This window comes from Schistocerca cancellata, chromosome 6 (genome assembly GCF_023864275.1).
Source record: "Schistocerca cancellata isolate TAMUIC-IGC-003103 chromosome 6, iqSchCanc2.1, whole genome shotgun sequence".
NCBI lineage: Eukaryota > Metazoa > Arthropoda > Insecta > Orthoptera > Acrididae > Schistocerca > Schistocerca cancellata.
This window is the reverse complement of record NC_064631.1, coordinates 680934343-680955718: the sequence shown is the minus strand read 5'-3', so window position 1 is coordinate 680955718 and position 21376 is coordinate 680934343.

Below are 21376 nucleotides of genomic sequence, written 5' to 3'. Positions count from 1 at the left end.
GAGACCGCATATACGGTGCTGTTGCAGCCCATTCTTAAGTACTGCTCTAGTGTTTAGGATCCGCAACAGGTCGCATTAAGAGAACACATCGAAGCAATTCGGAGACGTGATGCTATTTTTTGTTACCAGTACGTTCGAACAGCACGCAGACGTTACGGAGATGATTCGGGAACTCAAATGGGAATATCTGGAGGAAAGGTGACGTTCGTTTCGAGGAAACTATTGACGATATTTAGAGAACCGGCCTCTGAAGCGGACTGCAGGAAGATTCTACTGCCGCCAACATACATTTCGAGTAGGGATTACGAAGATACGAGGGTGAGTAAAATGAAAACCTTAAATTTGTAATATGAAATTGAAATTTCGCGCCGTTGTCCTGTAAGTTGGCAAGCGTGCTACAAACAACATGCAGAATGGCCTGTAGATGGCAGCATAGTGCAGATGCACAGTACCGTTCTAGTATCAGTATAAAGATGGCCACCCCACTTGCGACTTCCATCAGGGAGGAACAGCGTTCTGTTATTCGGATTTTGCGTAATGAAGGTGTGGAACCTATTGAAATTCATCGACGAATGCATGTTTGTCACACAGCAGCAAGTCTACGAATGGAGTAGGAAGTTCGCAAATGGTGTGACTTCAGTGGAAGATGCTCTTCGTCCAGGTCAGGCACAACGAGTTGTGACTCCACAGAACAGTGCAGCAGTTGAAGCCATAGTGAAGGAAAACCGCCGAGTGACACTGGATGACATTGCAGCATGTTTACAGATTAGTCATGGGTCAGCACACCACATTGCGCATGATGTGCTCCAGCTTCACAAAGTGTCTGCAAGATGGGTGCCACGGCAGCTGACTCCTGAAATGAGAGAACGACGTGTTGATGCTTGTGAAGAACTTCTTCGGCGTTTTGAACGAGACGGTGATGGCTTCATTGCAAGAATCTTTACTGGGAACGAAACCGGGGTCCTCTTTCACCAACTGGAAACAAAGAGAGCGAGCAACGAATGGTTCCATTCCTCATCACCAAAACCAAAGAAGTTTCGAACAGAACCATCAGCAGGGAAGGTTATGCTGTCTCTCTTTTGGGACGAAAAAGGCGTCATTTTGGAGCATTAAATGCCTAGAGGGACCACTGTCACCACTGCATCATACACAGATCTCCTAAAAAATCATCCGCGGCCTGCAATCAAATCAAAGCGACGTGGATTGCTGTCAGCACGTGTCCTTTTGCAACGTGACAATGCAAGGCCCCACACTGCCCTCCACAACAGTTGAAACCATCACAGACCTGCATTTTGAGTGTCTTCCTCATCCAGCATACTCAGCAGACCTTGCCCCAAGTGATTTCCATATGTTAGGACCGCTCAGAGACGCAATGGGAGGAAAGGAGTTCTGTTCTGATGAAGAGGTACGCCACGCGGTACATGAGTGGTTGCGCGGACTACCAAAAGAATTTTTTTCTAAAGGAATTTATGCACGTTGTAAGCGCTGGTGGACTTCCATTGAGCGTGGGGGAGATTATGTTTAAAAGTGATATTGCTTTGTACCACTTCTGCACAATAAATAATATTTAAAAAAATATTTAATGCTTTCAAAAAACGGTTCAAATGGCTCTGAGCACTATGGGACTTAACATCTGGGGTCATCAGTCCCCTAGAACTTAGAACTACTTAAACCTAACTAACCTAAAGACATCACACACATCCATGCCCGAGGCAGGATTCGAACCTGCGACCGTAGCAGTCGCGCGGTTCCGGACTGAGCGCCTAGAACCGCTAGACCACCGCGGCCGGCTTTAAGGCTTTCATTTGAGTCACCCTCGTAATGTACAAGAAATTAGGGCTCCAAGAAAAGCACAAATATAATTGTTCTTCACTCGCTCTGTTTGTGAGGGAACACGAAAGGAAACGACTGCTAGTGGTGGTACAGGTTAATCTCCGCCACGGACCGTAGGTGGCTTGCGGAGTACGTATGTAGATGTACATGTAGAAGTAATGTGTTAAAATGTTATGACGATCTCCTTTCTAAGCGCGTTGATCTACATTTAGACCGCAGGACAGTAGTTATCCTGCGTGCTATGATTTCGACAAGTGCTTGTTAGGATTTCCGCGGTACGTAATACCTGGCGCCCGACTGATCCCACATCTGTTCCCTCGGATTCAGAACAGGCACATATGGCGGCCGTAACCCCAACGAGAGTTGACTTAAATAGCACTATAGCTGTGAAAGTATGAGCATTCCTACTCTAAATAAAACTACTAGTATTACTAGTAGGCGATACTTCGAAACAGAAATTTCTGAAGAGGTGCATACGGTGGACTCCACTAGCTGTAAGTGGTCATGAACTGTGGGAAAATCAGAAAATAGGAGAATCAAAGCGTCTGACATGTGATGTCATAAATGCATGCTGATGACAGGGTCACGTGACTAAATATTAGTCATCCTCTTAAAGGAACTGACTAGTTGGTCAGCATCACTGAAGACTGCACAGGACTGGTATCACGCAGTCACGCGAAATGAACGTACGGCGTTAACTCATGACACGGGATGGTATCTGCCGGTTGGTTGTGTCTGGAACCAGCAAAGTAAGGGAGGTACGCGGTTAGGTGGGGCGAAATCTAGCAGTTTAAATCGTATTCTCTAAGTGCCCACGATCAAGTTGTGGATGAAGTAACCACATTTGCTGGTGTGTCAAGACGGACTGTACAACGAGTGCCAGCCGTTGTGGCCGAGCGGTTCTAGGCGCTTCAGTCCGGAAACGCGCTGCTGCTACGGTCGTAGGTTTGAATCCTGCCTCGGGCATGGATGTGTGTGCTGTCCTTAGGTTAGTTAGGTTTCAGTAGTTCTAAGTCTAGGGGACTGATGACCTCCGATGTTAAGTCTCATAGTGCTCAGAGCCATTTGAACTATTTGTACGAGCCCATGAGGGTGGTTTGATATCTCTGGAAATAAGCAAGAATTTTTTTTCATAAACAACTCACGTTACTTTTCGAGATAGTGTCGCCAATGGCCTTGCGGCATTGGTGACACAGGTTCCCGTCAGATCACCAAAGTTAAGCGCTGTCGGGCTGCGCTAGCACTTGGATGGGTGACCATCCGGTCTGCCGAGTGCTGTTGGCAAGCGGGGTGCACTCAGCCCTTGTGAGGCAAACTGAGGAGCTACTTGAATTAGAAGTAGCGGCTCCGGTCTCGGAAACTGACATACGTCTTGGATAGCGATGTGCTGACCATGTGCCCCTCCATATCCACATCCAGTGACGCCTGTGGGCTGAGGATGACACGGCGGCTGGTCGGTACCTTTGGCCTTCTTATCGCATCGGGAAAGTAGGTTCTGACAAACTTCGCAAAATATCGTTGACTGCAAGAAAATTTCTTCCCAGCACACCAAAGTTTCAAGTTAGGGTACAAGAAGAAGTCACTTGGGCTAAGTGTGGTAAATAGGATAAAATAGGAACCAATTTAAAGCGCAGTCTATGCACTTTCGCATTATTTTCTCTGATGTGTGGGATGGTGCATTGTCCTCGTGAAAAAAACATTTGGTCTTGTGGGAGCACGCAGACGAATAGTTGCGTGTGCACAGTACAGGGGCAGCGGCAAAGACTGTAGTGTGCACATAATCATTTACTCTTTGCTTTGTGTTTGTTTTTCTCTTAGATGTTCTATGTTAATGTCTGGCTCATTGCTTCACTATAAAGTTGAACATTAAGAATACGAAAGAGTCTATCATTTATAGAATGGAGCTACGTAGTGGCTACAAAGTGGTGACCCTAAAGTCAAAATAACACGTACGGCAAGAGGCAGAGCAGAAGGATGATGCACAACTGCAAGTTTTTCGGCAGAGCACGCCCACCGGATTGAAGTTAAGAAAACTGTGTCCGGAAGGTGAGACAATACTGTTATGGTGCGATACCTCACAGGGACAGCCTAGACCTTTTGTTCCGGAGAGTTTGCGCCGGGAAGTATTTGAATGGTTACATGGTTTGGCTCATCCGGGACCCCGAGCGAGTTTAAAATTAATGACGGAGCGTTTCGTGTGGCCAGGAATTAAGAGAGACTGTCGGAAGTGGGCGCAGACGTGTCTGGATTGTCAGCGATGTAAAGGGGGACGCCATGTGAAGAAGCCAGTGGGTAAAGTTGACGGGCCACCTGGTCGTTTCGAAAATGTGCATTTGGATATTGATGGACCGCTGCCAATGTCCGAAGGCTATCGGTATCTATTGACGGCAACTGACAGATTTACCAGACGGCCAGAAGCAATCACCATTTCAGACATATCAGCAGAGACAGTCAGTCGGACGTTCTTGACGACGTGGACAGCACGGTTCGGATGACCGGTACATGTCACGACGGACCAAGGACGTCAGTTCGAATCCTCCTTGTTTCTGGAGCTGGCAAAGATGTGCGGGTTCCGCCGTCACCGTACCAAAAGTTATCACCCGGAAAGCAACGGCATGGTAGAGCGGTGGCACCGAACACTTAAGGCCGCACTAATGTGCCATGGCGAGAATTGGTTCAAATGGCTCTGAGGACTATGGGACTCAACTGCTGTGGTCATCAGTCGCCTAAACCTAACTAACCTAAGGACATCACACACATCCATGCCCGAGGCAGGATTCGAACCTGCGACCGCAGCCGTCACGCGGTTCCAGACTGAAGCGCTTAAACCACTCGGCCACAGCGGCCGGCCATGGCGAGAACTGGTCAGCGGCATTTCCACTAGTGTCACTAGGCTTACTCACTGTTTTCAAACCTGACCTCGGAGCATCTACAGCGGAGTTAGTATACTGGGAAACCTTACGCCTACCCGGAGAGTTTTTTCAGAACAGTACAGGCGAGACGGACGTACCGTACTTGTTAACGAGAGTAAGGGCTCAACTGGCCGAGCTTAGGCCACAACCAGTGACACGGCATGGCGTTAGGCCGTCGTTCGTACATCGAGAATTGAGCAAATGGTCGCATGTAATGTTTCGAACCGCCGCAGTAGAACTCCACTGCAGCCGCCATATACGGGATCTTATAAAATACTACACCGTACGGACCAGGCCATGACTATTCTAGTTCGCGATAAGAGTGTTACTGTGTCAATAGGCCGGGTGAAGCCGGCTGACTTACTGCTAGAAGATGTAAGACAAGAAGAGGAGGCGGGCCTACAGCAAGACGAGGGGTCCCTGCAGGGTGCAATGGATGGTTGGACAGCGAGCCAGATGAAACCGCGAGAGGATACGACGATGGAGGAAGTGCAGCTGGAAATTCGCACAAGAGCCGGGCGAAGGGTCCGGTGGAAGTTTCCGCACATTCCTGGAGCTCCGCTCTTCAGGGAGGGGGCTGTGTGGGAGCACGCAGACGAGTAGTTGCGTGTGCACAGTAAAGGGGCAGCGGCAAAGACTCTAGTGTGCACATAATCATTTACTCTTTGCTTTGTGTCTTAGATGTTCTATGTTAATGTCTGACTCATTGCTTCACAATAAAGCTGAACATTAAGAATACGAAAGCGTCTATAATTAATAGAATGGAGCTACATAGTGGCTACAGTCCTTTTCAGTCAACGCAAATTTCAAACGATCCAACAATGAATCATAATACACTGAGGTGACTAAAGCCATGGATGCGATACACACACACACACACACACACACACACACACAGAGGGTATCGCGTGCACCAAGCTGTAAAAGAGCAATGTATCGGCAGAGCTGTTATTAGCTCTCAGGTGACTCATGTGGAACGGTTTCCGACGTGATTACGTCAGTCCTACGGGAATTAACAGACTTTGTACGCGGAACGGCAGTTGGAGCTAGACAAATTGGAGATTGCATTTCGAAAATCGTTAGAGAATTCAGTATTCCGAAATCCGCAGCGTCAAGGATGTGCCGAGAGAATACCACAAGTCAGGCACGGCCTCTCACCGCAGACAACGCAGTGACCCACGGCTTTCACTTAACGACCGAGAGCAGCGGCGTTTGCGTAGAGTTGTCAGTGCTAACAGACAAGCAAAACTGCGTCAAGTAACAGCATAAATAATTGTGGGACGTACGACGTAACTATCGGTTAGGACAGGGTGGCAAAATCTGGTGATAAAGGACTATGGCAGCGGATAACCGACGCGAATGCCTTTACTGACAGCACGGCATCGCCTGTGGCGCCTCTCCTTGGCTCGTGACCGTATCAGTTGGACCCGAGACGACTGGAAAACCGTGGCCAGGTCAGGTAAGCTCCGATTTCAGTTGGTAAGAATGTATGATAGAGTTCGAGTTTGACGCAGTCCTTAGGATGTTATGGATCCACGTTGTCAACAAGACACTGTGCAAGCTGTTAGTGGCTCCATAATGGTGTGGGCGTTGTCTACATGGATCATTGACTGGAAATGGTTATGCTCGGCTACTTGTAGACCATTCCCAGAAATTCGTAGACCTCACGTTCCCAAACACGATCGAATTTATATGGATGACAATGTGCCATGTCTCCGGCCCATAATTCTTCGCAATTGGTTTGAAGAACATTCTGAACTTTTTTTTTTAAGTCAGTACCGCCGTTAGACTGTTGCTTATTTGCAGTGTTACATTCACACACACACAATCATGATTTCGGCTTCAAAGTGCCATTATCAAGTGTTTTAAGTGTTATACACTACTGGCCATTAAAATTGCTACACCAAAAAGAAATGCAGATGATAAACGGGTATTCATTGGATAAATATATTATACTAGAATTGACATGTGATAATATTTTCACACAATTTGGGTGCATAGATCCTGAGAAATCAGTACCCATAACAACCACCTCTGGCCGTAACAACGGCCTTGATACGCCTGGGCATTGAGTCAAACAGATCTCGGATGGAGTGTACAGGCACAGCTGCCCATGCAGTTTCAACACGATACCATAGTTGATCAGGAGTAGTGACTGGCGTATTGTGACGAGCCAGCTGCTCGGCCACCATTGTGCATTATCCTGCTGAAATTTAGGGTTTCGCAGGGATCGAATGAAGGGTAGAGCCACGGGTCTTAACACATCTGACATGTAAAGTCCACTGTTATAAGTGCTGTCAATGCGAACAAGAGGTGACCGAGACGTGTAACCAATGGCACCGTATACCATCACGCCGGGTGATACGTCAGTATGGAGATGATGAATAGACGCTTCCAATGTGCGTTTACCGCGATGTCACCAAACATGGATGCGGCCATAATGATGCTGTAAACAGAACCTAGATTCATCCGAAAAAATGATGTTATGACATTCGCGCATCCAGGTTCGTCTTTGAGTACACCATCGTAGGCGCTCCTGTCTGTGATGCACCGTCAAGGGTAACCGCAGCCATGGTCTCCGAGCTGATAGTCCATGCTGCTGCAAACGTCGTCGAACTGTTCGTGCAGGTGGTTGTCGTCTTGCAAACGTCCCCATCTGTTGACTCAGGGATCGAGACGTGGCTGCACGATCCGTTACATCCATGCGGATAAGATGCCTGTCATCTCGACTGCTAGTGATACGAGGTCGTTGGAATCCAGCACGGCGTTCCGTATTACCCTCCTGAACCCACCGATTCCATATTGTGCTAATAGTCATTGGATCTCGATCAACGCGAGCAGCAATGTCGCGATACGATAAACCGCAATCGCGATAGGCTACAATACGACCTTTATCAAAGTCGGAAACGTGATGTTGCGCATTTCTCCTCCTTACACGAGGCATCACAACAACGTTTCACCAGGCAACGCCCGGCAACTGCTGTTTGTGTATGAGAAATCGGTTTGAAACTATCCTCATGTCAGCACGTTGTAGGTGTCGCCACCGGCGCCACCCTTGTGTGAATGCTCTGAAAAGCTAATCATTGGTACATCACAGAATCTTCTTCTTGTCGGTTAAATTTCGCGTCTGTAGCAATTCGTATTCGTGGTGTAGCAATTTTAATGGCCAGTAGTGTATTATGACTGTGGCCCCGCATTATGAAAAAAAATCAAAAAACTATTCTGAACAGTGATTTGGCCACCTAGGTCGCCCGATATGAATCCCATCGAACATTCATGAGATGTGATCGAGAGGTCAGTTCGTGCACAAAATCCTGCACCTGTAACCCTTTCGAATTATCGACGGCTATGGAGACAGGATGGCGCAGTATTTCTGCAGGGGAGTTCCAGCAACTTGTCGGGTCAATGCCAAGTCCAGTTGCTGCACTACGCCGCGCAAAAGGACGCCCTACATGAGGCTAGGAGGTATCCCATGAGTTGTGTCATCTCAGTGTAGGGACCAGTTATGGTTCTGCCTTCTTCAAATCGATCTACAACAATTATTCCTTTGGAAGCCTAAAAACAGTGGCCATCATCTTACCAGCTGACAAAATGGGTGGTTCAAATGGCTCTGAGCACTATTGGACTTAACTTCTGAGGTCATCAGTCCCCTAGAACTTAGAACTAATTGAACCTAACTAACCTAAGAACATCAGACACATACATACCCGAGGCAGGATTCGAACCTGCGACTGTAGCGGTCGCGTGGTCGCAGACTGTAGCGCCTAAAACCGCTCGGCCACACCGACTGGCGACAAAATGGTCTTCGTCTTTTCTGGTGTAATTTCACCAGTCCTTGTTCTGTATCTTGACTGCCTGTTTGATACTGGTGTGTAAGGATGGATACAGATTTCATCGACAGTCACAAATCGGCGCAAAAAGTCTTGCGGACTGGGATTAAAGACCGGCAGACATTGTGTTGAAACGTGTTGGATGTGGGGTTTTTTTCCGATCGTGAACAGTCGGGGCTCCCGCCTCGCCCACAGTTTCTTCATAGCCAATTCTCAGTGCAGGATATTATGCGCTCGCTCAGTTGAGGTACCTACATTCACAGCAATTTCGCAGTTTTCTATGTGGCTGTCTTGCATTACCACATCAGGAATTTTGTCTGTGTTTTCCTTTGTGGTGGTCTCAATGCGACTACCGCACCGCGCTTTGTCTTCGGCGGTTGTCTGACCACCTTTATAGCTATAAATCCAACATTAAATGGTGTTCAGTGACGGTGAAGAGCCCGCGTGAACTTCATCTAGTTCTGTTTTGGTTTGTGTGGCAACCCAACCACTAAATATTTAATAACAGCACAAAACTCTGTTACCTCCATTCTGAGTCGCAGTCGACAGACTGACGAATTCAGGCGGCTGTCAAGAATGAACGGTACGCTCTACATTGTAGAAAGTCTTTGTACAATCGTTTGAAATAATCAAGCTTGCCATCCGTGAACGCGCGACAGAAATGTTCCATTCCTTCGTGGAAATTTACCAGACTTATCAAGCTACTCTCGTACAAGGATTTCGGCACACTGACAGCCGTGTAACACGGCGTAAGAACAGTGGCCATAAAGTCGTCCTAAAGGAAAGCGACTGTCACGTCTTGTCAGCGACAATCTGTTTTAACGTTATAGGAATTGCAGTCAGTCAATGAATATATTTCCGTCAAACCCTGTTCCGGATAAAAGATTGTTAAGGGAACTGCCTGCTGTAGACATCTGGCGTCGGGTGTCTCCTAAAGGACTCTACTTACTCTGCACGGCTTCAGTGATCCAAACAATACAAACCGGATGTTGGTCCAGTGGGAGTGTGCATGTGGTCCGCTGGGTCGGGATTTTTTATCTTTTTCAATGCGCTTCTGCTGCAAGTCAATGCGCTGCTCTGAGCGCTCTCCTTGGTGAAAGATCGCCTCTTCGACATCAAAACGATTGTTTTCGCTCGGTAAGATCGCAGGACAATGCCGATCACTCAGAGCACGAAGCGTTCCTATAATAGGGTGCCATGCAATATTTAACTGGAAACCGCCCTCTCGAATCATAAGGAATTCAGACAGTCGTATTTCCACAGAATCATTGACGACTGAGCTTCAAATGCTTGACGTTTGGGGCATAGTCTATTTTTCTTTTCCTTACGTTTCATCGAATGACCAGTGGAAATACGGTGCTAAAGGATAGCGGACTTATTTGCTTGGAGAAGACGAGTGTGCGCAGATGTTCTATAATGCGATCCTGCACAGTGCACGTCGTTTGCTCTGTGTGAGATTTGCCGCATTCACACGGAATCCTGTAAACACCTACTTTGTGCAACTCTACGTCGTCTTTAACGGAATCCAAACGGGCTAACCGCGGGACTGCTACGGTCGCAGGTTCGAATCCTGCCTCGGGCATGGATGTGTGTCATGTCCTTAGGTTAGTTAGGCTTAAGTAGTTCTAAGTTCTAGGGGACTGATGACCTCAGATGTTAAGTCCCATAGTGCTCAGAGCCATTTGAACCAACCAAACGGGCTGGAAAGATTACATTACTCTTCTTAATTCATCCCATTCTTCACGGAGTGCTGCACTGAGGAGAAGTGTCGATGTCGGTCGGTGAGGCCTGGCACGACGTTGGCGTTCCAAAGCATCCCAAGGATGTTCTATACGATTCAGGTCACGACTCTGTCCAGGCCAGTCCATCACAGGGACGTTATTGTCGTCTAATTCAAAAAATGGCTCTGAGCACTATGGGACTTAACATCTGAGGTCATCAGTCCCCTAGAACTTAGAAATACTTAAACCTAACTAACCTAAGGACATCACACACATCCACGCCCGAGGCAGGATTCGAATCTGCAACCGTAGTGGTCGTGCAGTTCCAGACTGAAGCTCCTAGAACCGCTCGGCCACCAGAGGACGGCATTGTCGTCTAATTACTCCGCTACACGCCGTGCATTATGAAAATGTGTTCGATTGTGTTAAAAGATGCAATCGCCATCCCCGAATTGCTCTTCAACAGTGGGAAGCAACAAAGAGCTTAAAACATCAATATGGGCCTCTGCTGTGATAGTGCCACGCAAAACGACAACGGTGCAAGCCCCCTCCATGAAAAACACGACCACGCCATAACACCACCGCCTCCGAATTTTACTGTTGGCACCACACACCCTCTGATGACGTTCCCGGGCATTCGCCATACCCAGACCCTACCGTCGGATCGCCACATTGTGCACCGTGATTTGTCACCCCACCTAACGTTTTTATACTGTTCAATCGTCCAACGTTCACGCTCCCTACGCCAAGCAGGCGTCGTTTGGCATTTACCGGCGTGATGGGTGGCTTATGAACAGCCGCTCGACCATGAAATTCAAGTTTTCTCACTTCTCGTCTAACTATCATAGTACTTGCAGTGGATCCTGATCCAGTTTGGAATTCATGTGTGATTGTCTGGATAGATGTCTGCCTATAACACATTACAACCCGCTTCAATTGTCAGCGGTCACTGTCAGTCAACAGATGAGATCGACCTGTGCGCTTTCGTGCTGTACGTGACCTTTCGCGTTTACACTTCACCGTCACATAGGAAACAGTGGACCTAGGGATATTTAAGAGTGTGGAAATCTCGCATACAGACGTATGACACAAGTGACACCTAATCACCTGACCACGTTCGAAGTCCGTGAGCTCAGAGGAGCGCCCCATTCTGCTCTTTCACGATGTGTAATGACTACTGAGGTCGCTGATATAGAGTACCTGGCAGTCGGTGGCAGCACAGTGCCCCTAATATGAAAAACGTGTGTTTCTTGGGGTGTCCGGATACTTTCTATCACATAGTGTATTCTGCGTATTTTAGGCTTTTCGCCGAAATATCGTACCAGCAATTTAGAAACATCCGGTAGTTCTCCCATAATTCTATGGAACAGTCTGTACGCTGAGACAGTTTTAAATTTCAAAGAACAAGGATGTTTATTTCAGCAGTCTCGGATGCCGAACGTTACCTTTCGTCTCCATATTCTTGACGAATATGCCGTGGACATTCCTGTCTGCTACTGTAGCTTTCAAAAGGCTTAACACAAATCTTCATCGTTTTACAAACACTGAGGCACCATATCGCATGTCGACTGGCAGGCTAAATGACAAGACCGTAATCCCACAGATGGTGTACTCATTTGGAACAGCGGAGGACACTTTTCAAATCAACACTTCTGCTGTACGGTATCTAACAATAAATGAAGGCAATCAGTTGCGCCGGCCGCTGTGACGAAGAGGTTCTAGATGCTTCAGTCCGAAACCGCGCTGCTGCTATGGTCGCAGGTTCTAATCCTGCGTCGGGCGTGGATATGTGTGATGTCCTTAGGTTAGTTAGCTTTAAGTAGCTCTGAGTCTAGGGGACTGATGACCTCAGACGATAAGTCCCATAGTGCTCAGAGCCATTTGAACTTTTTTTTTTTTTTTTTTTTTTGAGTCAGTTGCACACGGCACACCTGAAGAAAGTTGATCACTATCTTTCTCACCGATCCGAGGACATTATTAGCGCTAGAGGCGGTTTAGAGCCATTAATATTGTGGTGAATATGGGGGTGATAAACTTTTTCCGTATTTCTGGATTTACAGAAGGCTTCGGACACTGTACCACACAAGCGGCTCGTAGTGAAATTGCGTGCTTATGGAATATCGTCTCAGTTATGTGACTGGATTTGTGATCTCCTGTCAGACAGGAGATTTTGGAGACAATCTGAGCAGCCGTCTTTGGTTGTTTGCAGATGACGCTGTGGTTTAGCGACTAATAAAGTCATCAGAAGATCATAACAAACTGCAAAACGATTTAGAAAAGATATCTGAATGTTGCGAAAAGTGGCAGTTGACCCTGAATAACGAAAAGTGGGACGACATCCACATGAGTGCTAAAACGAACTCAAACTTCGGTTACACTATAAATCAGTCTAATCTAAAAGTCGTAAATTCAACTAAATACCTAGATATTATAATTACGAACAACTTCAGTTGGAAGGAACACATAGAAAGTATTGTGGGGAAGGCTAATCAAAGACTACGTTTTATTGGCAGGACACTTAGAAAATGTAACAGACCTACTAAGGAGACTGCCTACAGTAAGCTTGTCCGTCCTCTTTTAAAATACTGCTGCGTGGTCTGAGATCCTTACCAGATAGGGCTGACGGAGTACATCCGAAAAGTTCAAAGAAAGGCAGCGCGTTTTGTATTATCGCGAAATATGGGAGTGAGTGTCACAGAAATGATACAGGATTTGGGCTGGACATCATTAAGAGAAAGGCGTTTTTCGTTGCGACGGAATCTTCTCGCGAAATTCCAATCACCAACTATGCGAAAATATTTTGTTGACACTGACGTATATAGGGAGGAACGATCACAAACATAAAATAAGGGAAGTCAGAGCTCGTACAGGAAGATATAGGTGTTCATTCCTAGCGCGTGCTGTACGAGATTGGAATAATGGGGAATTGTGAAGGTGGTTCGATGAATCCTCTGGCAGGTAATTAAATGTGATTTGCAGAGTACCCATGTAGATGTACGTGTACTTTATATAACAGATGAGACGTTTTTCGTCTGGTTAGGAGAGTAAAGATTTATGTCTCTGGATGATGGGACAGCATGGCAGTGGATGTTTTAAGACATCTGAGAATAACTTTCAAGGTCCTAGAAGGAGCTGTGGAAGACCGATGACACAATAAAAGGAGAAGTACTCGAATGGATCCGTCGGATCCGTCCCGAGGGCACAGTGGGCGAACAATAGCTTGCAGAAGCCTTGTGTTGCACATCCTACAACTTTGTAGCGGAACAGGAAAGGCGCTACGTCGGATGAGGTCGGACAGGGCAGCGGGAAGTGCTGCAGCTTCCTCTGCGAGCGCGGCCCGGCAAAGTCGCCGGCGCCAGCAGCAGCACGGCGGTCCGGACACGGCGGCCGGACACGGCGGCCGGACGCTACCATCTCGTTAGCCCTGCTGCCCGTGTGTCGGCGCCTCTCACTTCTGTTCCCGGCGCTGCGCTGTTAACGCCGGTTCCCACTAGGGCTGCCGCGCGTCAAAACCGCGCGGTAGCGGCGTGGTTGCCATGGAAACGACGTCAGCGGCGCGGCGCGGCGGGCTCTGCGTCGCGGTTTGCCCATGTCGAACCGCTTCCGCTGCCGCGTGCCGCGCTCCGGGTGCGCGCCGCCAATCACAGAACGCGCTGAGCGTGACGTCAGGTACGGAACCCCGGGCCACACGAACTTTCGCCGAACCGCTGGCGCGTACGCGGCGGAAACTATGAAATACTTATCATCCCATTCCAAGGAAACTATTCGGTAGAAAAATTTGATTCTTGGGCATGTTACAGCCTGATATCTTCTCTCGATAAAGGACCGAATTTCTTTTCGTTATTCGTCTTGGTTACTTGCTGTAATTTTAATGAGTGTGCAGAGGTAAAAATGCATTGCGTGGACTTTGCGTACAGTTCATTTTAGGTAATACATTATTGCGTATGAAATTTAGTGAACATATCGAAATTGTTTTTAAAGCTGAGAGCAGAACGATAGCTATCACCGTTCTCGAGATATTGAATGATATGTCGGCGGACGGGCTGTGCGGTGACCGCGCGCAGATCGCTCGCGACGCGACCGATACTTCGTCCTGCTCGTCGTAAACCATGCGGTTGTATCAATTGCAAATTTCGTGATCGGTTCAAGAAATTGAAACGTGTTTTTTTGCAAACGATAACTTGTAAAGCGTCATGCATTTCGTCGCATGATAAATATCCATTATCTGTTTATCTACTGAGATATGAAAGTAACTACATTTTTTCGGAAGGGATAGATGAACTTTTCTAAACGGCATTTAATAGCATGTGGAATAAGAAGTTAAACCGAGACTAATTTGCTGGTATGTCATAAGATGTAATTTGATAAGTATCTACAGCTATTGATTATTTCCTTTGGAAGTAACAATTTTTTTTTCTTTATCTGGTGTACTTTATTGGTTCAAGACGAGTTTCGCCTTTTACTTTAAGGCATCTTCGGTGGAATCTAGGCTGTATCAGTTTTATTTTGATATGTGATACTTGCAGATTATAAAACAGTTCACATCTTTTTTTACATGAATAACTGATTACTTACAGTGAATCGAGTTTTTGACGGACATCTGCGTTTTCCCTCACCTGGTCACACGCTGGAGGTTGAACCAAAACTTAGATTATGGAACATAAGCACATTTTCATGCCCGTTCTTTTTCCTTCTGTCACTAGCTGTGGACATTTTACCGAAAACTCTGATTTGAAGTCGTAACTGCATTGTGTTCACCTCATGTCCGCGCAGCCAGCGGCGACTGACGTTACACGCGGAGCTGAGGCTGGCCATGGCGGGCGCGGACTGTGCAGGGCTCACCTGCCCCACGCCACGCGTGCGCTTCGAGCACTGACTCTGAAGATCAGGATTGGCAGAGCCTTCGAGATCACGCGTATTAGCACCCAAACGACCAATCGGCGTATGCTGTCCGATGAAGAGTATCCGATGATACACAGGGTCGTCCATTGATCGTGACCGGGCCAAATATCTCACGAAATAAGCGGCAAACTAAAGAAACTACAAAGCACGAAACTTATCTAGCCTGAAGGGGGAAACCAGATGGCGCTATGGTTAGCCCGCTAGATGGCACTGCCGTAGGTCAAACGGATATCAACAGCGTTTTTTTTTTTAAATACGAACCCCCATTTTTATTACATATTCGTGTAGTACGCAAAGAAATATGAATGTTTTACTTGGACCACTTTTTGCGCTTTGTGATAGATGGCGCTGTAATAGTCACAAATATATGGCTCACAATTTTAGACGAACAGTTGGCAGCAGGTAGACGTTTGAACATTTTATTTCCGTTGTTCCAATGTGATACATGTACCTTTCTGAACTTATCATTTCTGAGAAAGCATGCTGTTACAGCGTGATTACCTGTAAATACCACATTAATGCAATAAATGCTCAAAATGATGTCCGTCAACCTCATGCATTTGGCAATACGTGTAACGACATTACTCTCAACATCGAGTAGTTCGCCATCCGTAATATTCGCACATGCATTGACAATGCGCTGACGCATGTTGTCAGGCGTTGTCGGTGGATCACGATAGCAAATATCCTTCAACTTTCCTCACAGAAAGAAATCCGTGGACGTCAGATCCTATGAACGTACGGGCAATGTTACGGTGCTTCGACGACCAAGCCACCTGTCGTGAAATATGCTATTCAGTACCGCATCAACCGCACGCGAGCTATGTGCCGGACATCCATCATGTTCGAAGTACATCGCCATTCTGTCATGCAGTGAAACATGTTGTAGTAACATCGGTAGAACATTACGTAGGAAATCAGCATATATTGCACCATTTAGATTGCCATCGATAAAATGGGGACCATTGATCCTTCCTGCCATAATGCCGCACAATACATTAACCCGCCAAGGTCGCTGATGTTCCACTTCTCGCAGCCATCGTGGATTTTCCGTTGCCCAATAGTCAATATTACCGCTGTTGGTGAATGCCACTTCGTCGCTAAATTGAACGCGTGCATAAAATCTGTCATCGTCCCGTAATTTCTCTTGTGACCAGTGGCAGAACTGCACACGACGTTCAAACTCGCCGCCATGCAACTCCTGGTGCACAGAAATGTGGTAAGGGTGCAATCGATGTTGATGTTGCATTCTCAACACCGACGTTCTTGAGATTCCAGATTCTAGCGCAGTTTGTCTGCTACTGATGTGCGGATTAGCCGCGACTGCAGCCAAAACACCTACCTGGGCATCATCATTCGTTGCAGGTCGTCGATATTTCACATGTGGCTGAACACTTCCTGTTTCCTTAAATAACTTAACAATACAGTGAACTGTCCGGACACTTGGATGATGTCGTCCAACACACCGAGCAGCATACATAGCACACGCCCGTTGGGCATTTTGATCACAATAGCCATACATCAACACGATATCGACCTTTTCCGCCATTGGTAAACGGTCCATTTTAACACGGGTAATGTATCACGAAACAAATACCGTCCGTACTGGCGGAATGTCACGTGATACCACGTAGTTATATCTTTGTTACTATTACAGCGCCCTTTATCAGAAAGCGAAAAAAGTGGTCCAACTAAGACATTCATACTTCTTTACGTACTACACGAATATGTAATAGAAAATGGGGGTTCCAATTTAAAATTTAAAAAAACGCAGTTTATATCCGTTTCACCTATGGCAGCGCCATCTAGCGGGCCAACCTTAGCGCTATCTGGTTTCCCCCTTCAAGCTAGACGAGTTTCGTCCTTCGTAGTTTTTTCGTTTGATGGATATTTCGTGACATATTTGGCCCGGTCACTATCAATGGACCACCCTATTGAGTGTTATGTAAATAGGTGGAGGGGGGGAGAACGAAAAAGGAAAGGAAAGCACTGATAATACCAGCTGCATCGGGACTTTTACGCGAATTCGGCGGCGACGACTGAAAATGTGTGTCGCACCAGGAATCGAACCCTGGATACCCTGCTTACTAGGCAGTTGCGTTACGCACTGCGCCACCCTGTCACGGTATTTATCGTACTTGCGCCGTTATCTCGGCACGCTGACCGGCCGACCCAGATTTCCATCTATCTCCTGTCCCTGTCCGTGTCCTTTATGCTCGCTAATTTCAGATTCCCGCTGGAGGTCGAACGTTAACGTGAATCCGCAAAGATGTTTGTAGATCCTTTGCCCACCGAGGCGCATCAGTTGTACGAATGTGTGGTGTCTGTTGTTTCGAAAATGTTCGATAGATATGTGGCGCTGGTTGGGATTTTGGAATAGCTAGGGAGATTGCCAAGATAGTGAGTGCATTTGAGGTAAACATTGTCAACACGGGACAACGGTTAATGCAACTGCATGGTAAGCTGTAGATCCCGGGTTTGAGTCCCCATCTGGCATTAATTTTCACTCGTCGCAGCCGTATCGGCATAAACGTCCCGATGCAGCTAATATCATCCAGTTTCAGTTTACATTACATGTATAACAACTGCGGATTACACGTAATGTTTGTTCTTTCGGTCCTGCCCGAAAGAAAAGACACCACACATTCATATTATAGGTAGTGAGTCGACCTTCATCCCTATGACGGCTTGAACTATGAAGTGTCTGAATGTCTGTGGAGGCCGGCCGGTGTGGCCGAGTAGTTCTAGGCGCTTTAGTTTGGAACGGCGCTACCACTACGGTCGTAGGTTCGAATCCTGCCTCAGGCATGGATGTGTGTGATGTTCTTAGGTTAGTTAGGTTTAAGTAGTTCTAAGTTCTAGGGGACTGATGACCTCAGATATTAAGTCCCATATTGCGCAGAGCCATTTGAACCATTTTTTGTCTGTGGAGGAATGGCAGCCTGTTCTCTCTTTCAGTGCCGAAAACAGGGAAGGAACTGGTGTGGAACGCGGTGGTCCAGACTGAAGTCAACATTTTGGCACTCAATTCCATTTCAGGAATTTTACTCCATACAGCCCATTACATAACACATGCTGATTTGTGACAGCTTGCACTGTGATGCTGATACAATCATATTCTCCGAACTTTTTCTCTACCATGAGCAGCACACAGTGCTGTAAAATCTGTTCATATCGTTCTGCATGAGGAGATCACACACCCCCAACAACGGAAAATACCTCATTCTGTAACACCACGTCCTCCATACTTCACTTTTGGCACTACACCATCATGGCAGGGAACGTTCTCCAGGCATTCTCAAAGTTCAATCCCATCCATCGGAGTGCCACAGGGCCTAACGGGATTATTCACACCAAATCTTTCGTTTCCAGTCATCCGCTGTCCAGTGGCGTCGTTGTTTACACCGCCTCAACGCTTAGTACTTACTGTACAAATGTGTGGCTTATGGGAAAATGGTCTAACATTGTACTTCATTCAGTTCCATACAGACACTCATTGTCCTCACTGGACTGCTAATAGCACTTTGCTATTTACGGGTGTTTCCCTTTGCTGACTTCACGCGATTTCTTACAACCATCCACCACAATGCTCTCTCAGTACGTCAGTAATGTGATCAGCTTGCTCTTTCTTTACCTGTGTTCCTTTCTTAGCGATTCCGCTTCACAATTACATTACAGCAGTCGACTTGGTTGACTCCAACAAGGAATGTCTGCGATGGATTTGTTTCTCACGTGAAACCAATGACTATTGATCTCTCCTATCAGACCCACTCCGCTGTAATGGTTTCTCTATTCAAAGTACACTGAAGCGCCAAAGTAACTGGTATAGGCAGGCGTATTCAAGTACAGATACATGAAACAGGCAGAATATGACGCTGCGGTCGGCATCGCCCATAGAAGACAAGTGCCTGGCGCAGTTGTTAGATCGGTTGCTGCTGCTACAACGGCAGATTATCAAGATTCAATTGAGTTTGAACGTGGTGTTATAGTCGGCGCACAAGCGATGGGACACAGCACCTCCGAGATAGTGATGAAGTGGGGACTTTCCCGTACGACCATTTCACGAGTGTACCGTGAATATCAGGAATCCCTTAAAACATCAAATCTCCGACATCGCCGTTGCTGAAAAAAGATCCTGGAAGAACGGGAACAAAGACACTGAAAATAATCGTTCAACGTGAAGGAAACGGAAGTGCAACCTTTCCGCAGATTGCTGCAGATTCTAATGCTGCGCCACCGACAAGTGTCAGTGTGCGAACCATTCAACAAAACATCATCGATATGGGTTTTTGGTGCTGAAGGCCCACACGTGTGCCCTTGATGACTGCACGACACAACGCTTTACGCCACGCCTGGGCCCGTCAACACCGACATTGGACTGTTGATGACTGGAAACACGTTGCCTGGTCGGACGAGTCTCGTTTTAAATTTTATCTAGTGGATGGACATGTACAGCTATGCAGACGACCTCGCGAATCCACCGACCCTGCATGTCAGCAGGGCACTCTTTAAGCTGGTGGAGGCTCTGTAGTGGTGTGAGGCATGTGCTGTTGGATTGATACACGACCCCTGAAAGGTCTAGATATGACTGTCAGGCGATACGTACGTAATCATCCCGTCTGACCACCTGCAGTGATTCATGTCCATTGTGCATTCCGACGCACTTGGGCAATTGCAGCAGGACACTGCGACAGCCCAAACGTCCAGAATTGCTACCGAGTGTCTCCAGGGACATTTATGAGTTTAACCGCTTCCACTGGCCACCAGACTCCCCAGACAAGAACATTATTGAGCAAATCTGTGAGGCCCTGCAACGTGCTCTTCAGAAGCGATCTCCACCTCCTCGTACTCTTCCTGATTTATGGACAGTCCTGCATGATTCGTGGTGTCAATTCCCTCCAGCACTATTTCAGACATTATTAGAGTCCATGCCACATCGTGTTGGGGCACTTCTGCGTGCTCGTTGGGGCCCTACACCATATTGGGCAATTGTATCAGTTTCTATGGCTATTCAGTGTATATACTCACCGTCCACCTTCACACTGGCAGGACTGCCTCTCCAGACATCTAGTGATCAAATCTTCATCGCATAAGCGTGTCCAGATGGTTTTGATCAATTAGACGAGCCAAGAAATTGTAACCACCTGCTTAAAACGGTGTTGGTTACGCTTTGGAGAGAAATAAAGCAATAATTCTCTGTGGAATAGATTCTACAAGTCATTGCGAGGTTTCCAGCGATGTGTGGTACCGGGTACCTACGCACAGGTGACGTAAATTCCGTAAATTAGGTGCCGTTGCTCTGTGATCGCGTCAGGTAACTTCCGATGTGTGTTTTCCACAGGGTTCAGATAAGGCCAATTTGGTGGAAAAGACATCAGTGTGAGTTCGTCAACACGCTTCGCAAACCACTGTGGCACTATAACGGAGAGTTATCCTGCTGGAAAATGACATCACTGTTAGGGATGGCATCAGACATGAAGGCATGCAATATCAATAATGTGCTCGTAGTCCTTCGACTACTACCACAGGTCGTATGGAAGCCCACTTAAACGCCCCTCATAGCAAGCTATTGTCCCTACCGGCCTGTGTCCATGGTGTCGTGCATGTTTCGGGCCGTTGTTCACCTGAACGACCGACCATCAGGATGGAACCACCGAGGTGGTTCAAGAAACGTAATTTGTCACACCAGGTGACAAGTTCCCATTGGTTTGCCTCCCAACCTCTATGATCCTGTCCCCACTGTGATGAGGCGTGGACTTCCAGGACCTTGCCTACATGTGGTTTCACCGACCTTCAGCCACTTGGGGTAAATGATCACAACAATGTCATACCTGAATTGATATGATTTTGTTTTATGATGGAGAGAAAATAACAATGACCTTAGCCCCTTGTTGCCTGCACTGTCAGTCTGGTGAAGCCAGGCAGTACCGTTGAAGAGTAGTAAGAGTCCATTTACTACGTTTCCACGGGACACAGTGTCTTCAAGATTTATTGAAACGAAAATTTTGTGTCTTTTGGCCTCCAGTGCTTCGCTTCGGAAGCTTAAATGTAGTGTGGTTTTATCCCCCTCCCCAGACAGTCTTCATTTATGGACTCCTTTCTCTATTCCCATCATGAATAGGCGTTCCTTTAAGTTTCCAAGGACAGTCATCAAACTTACCCTGACCTTAGCTGCCTT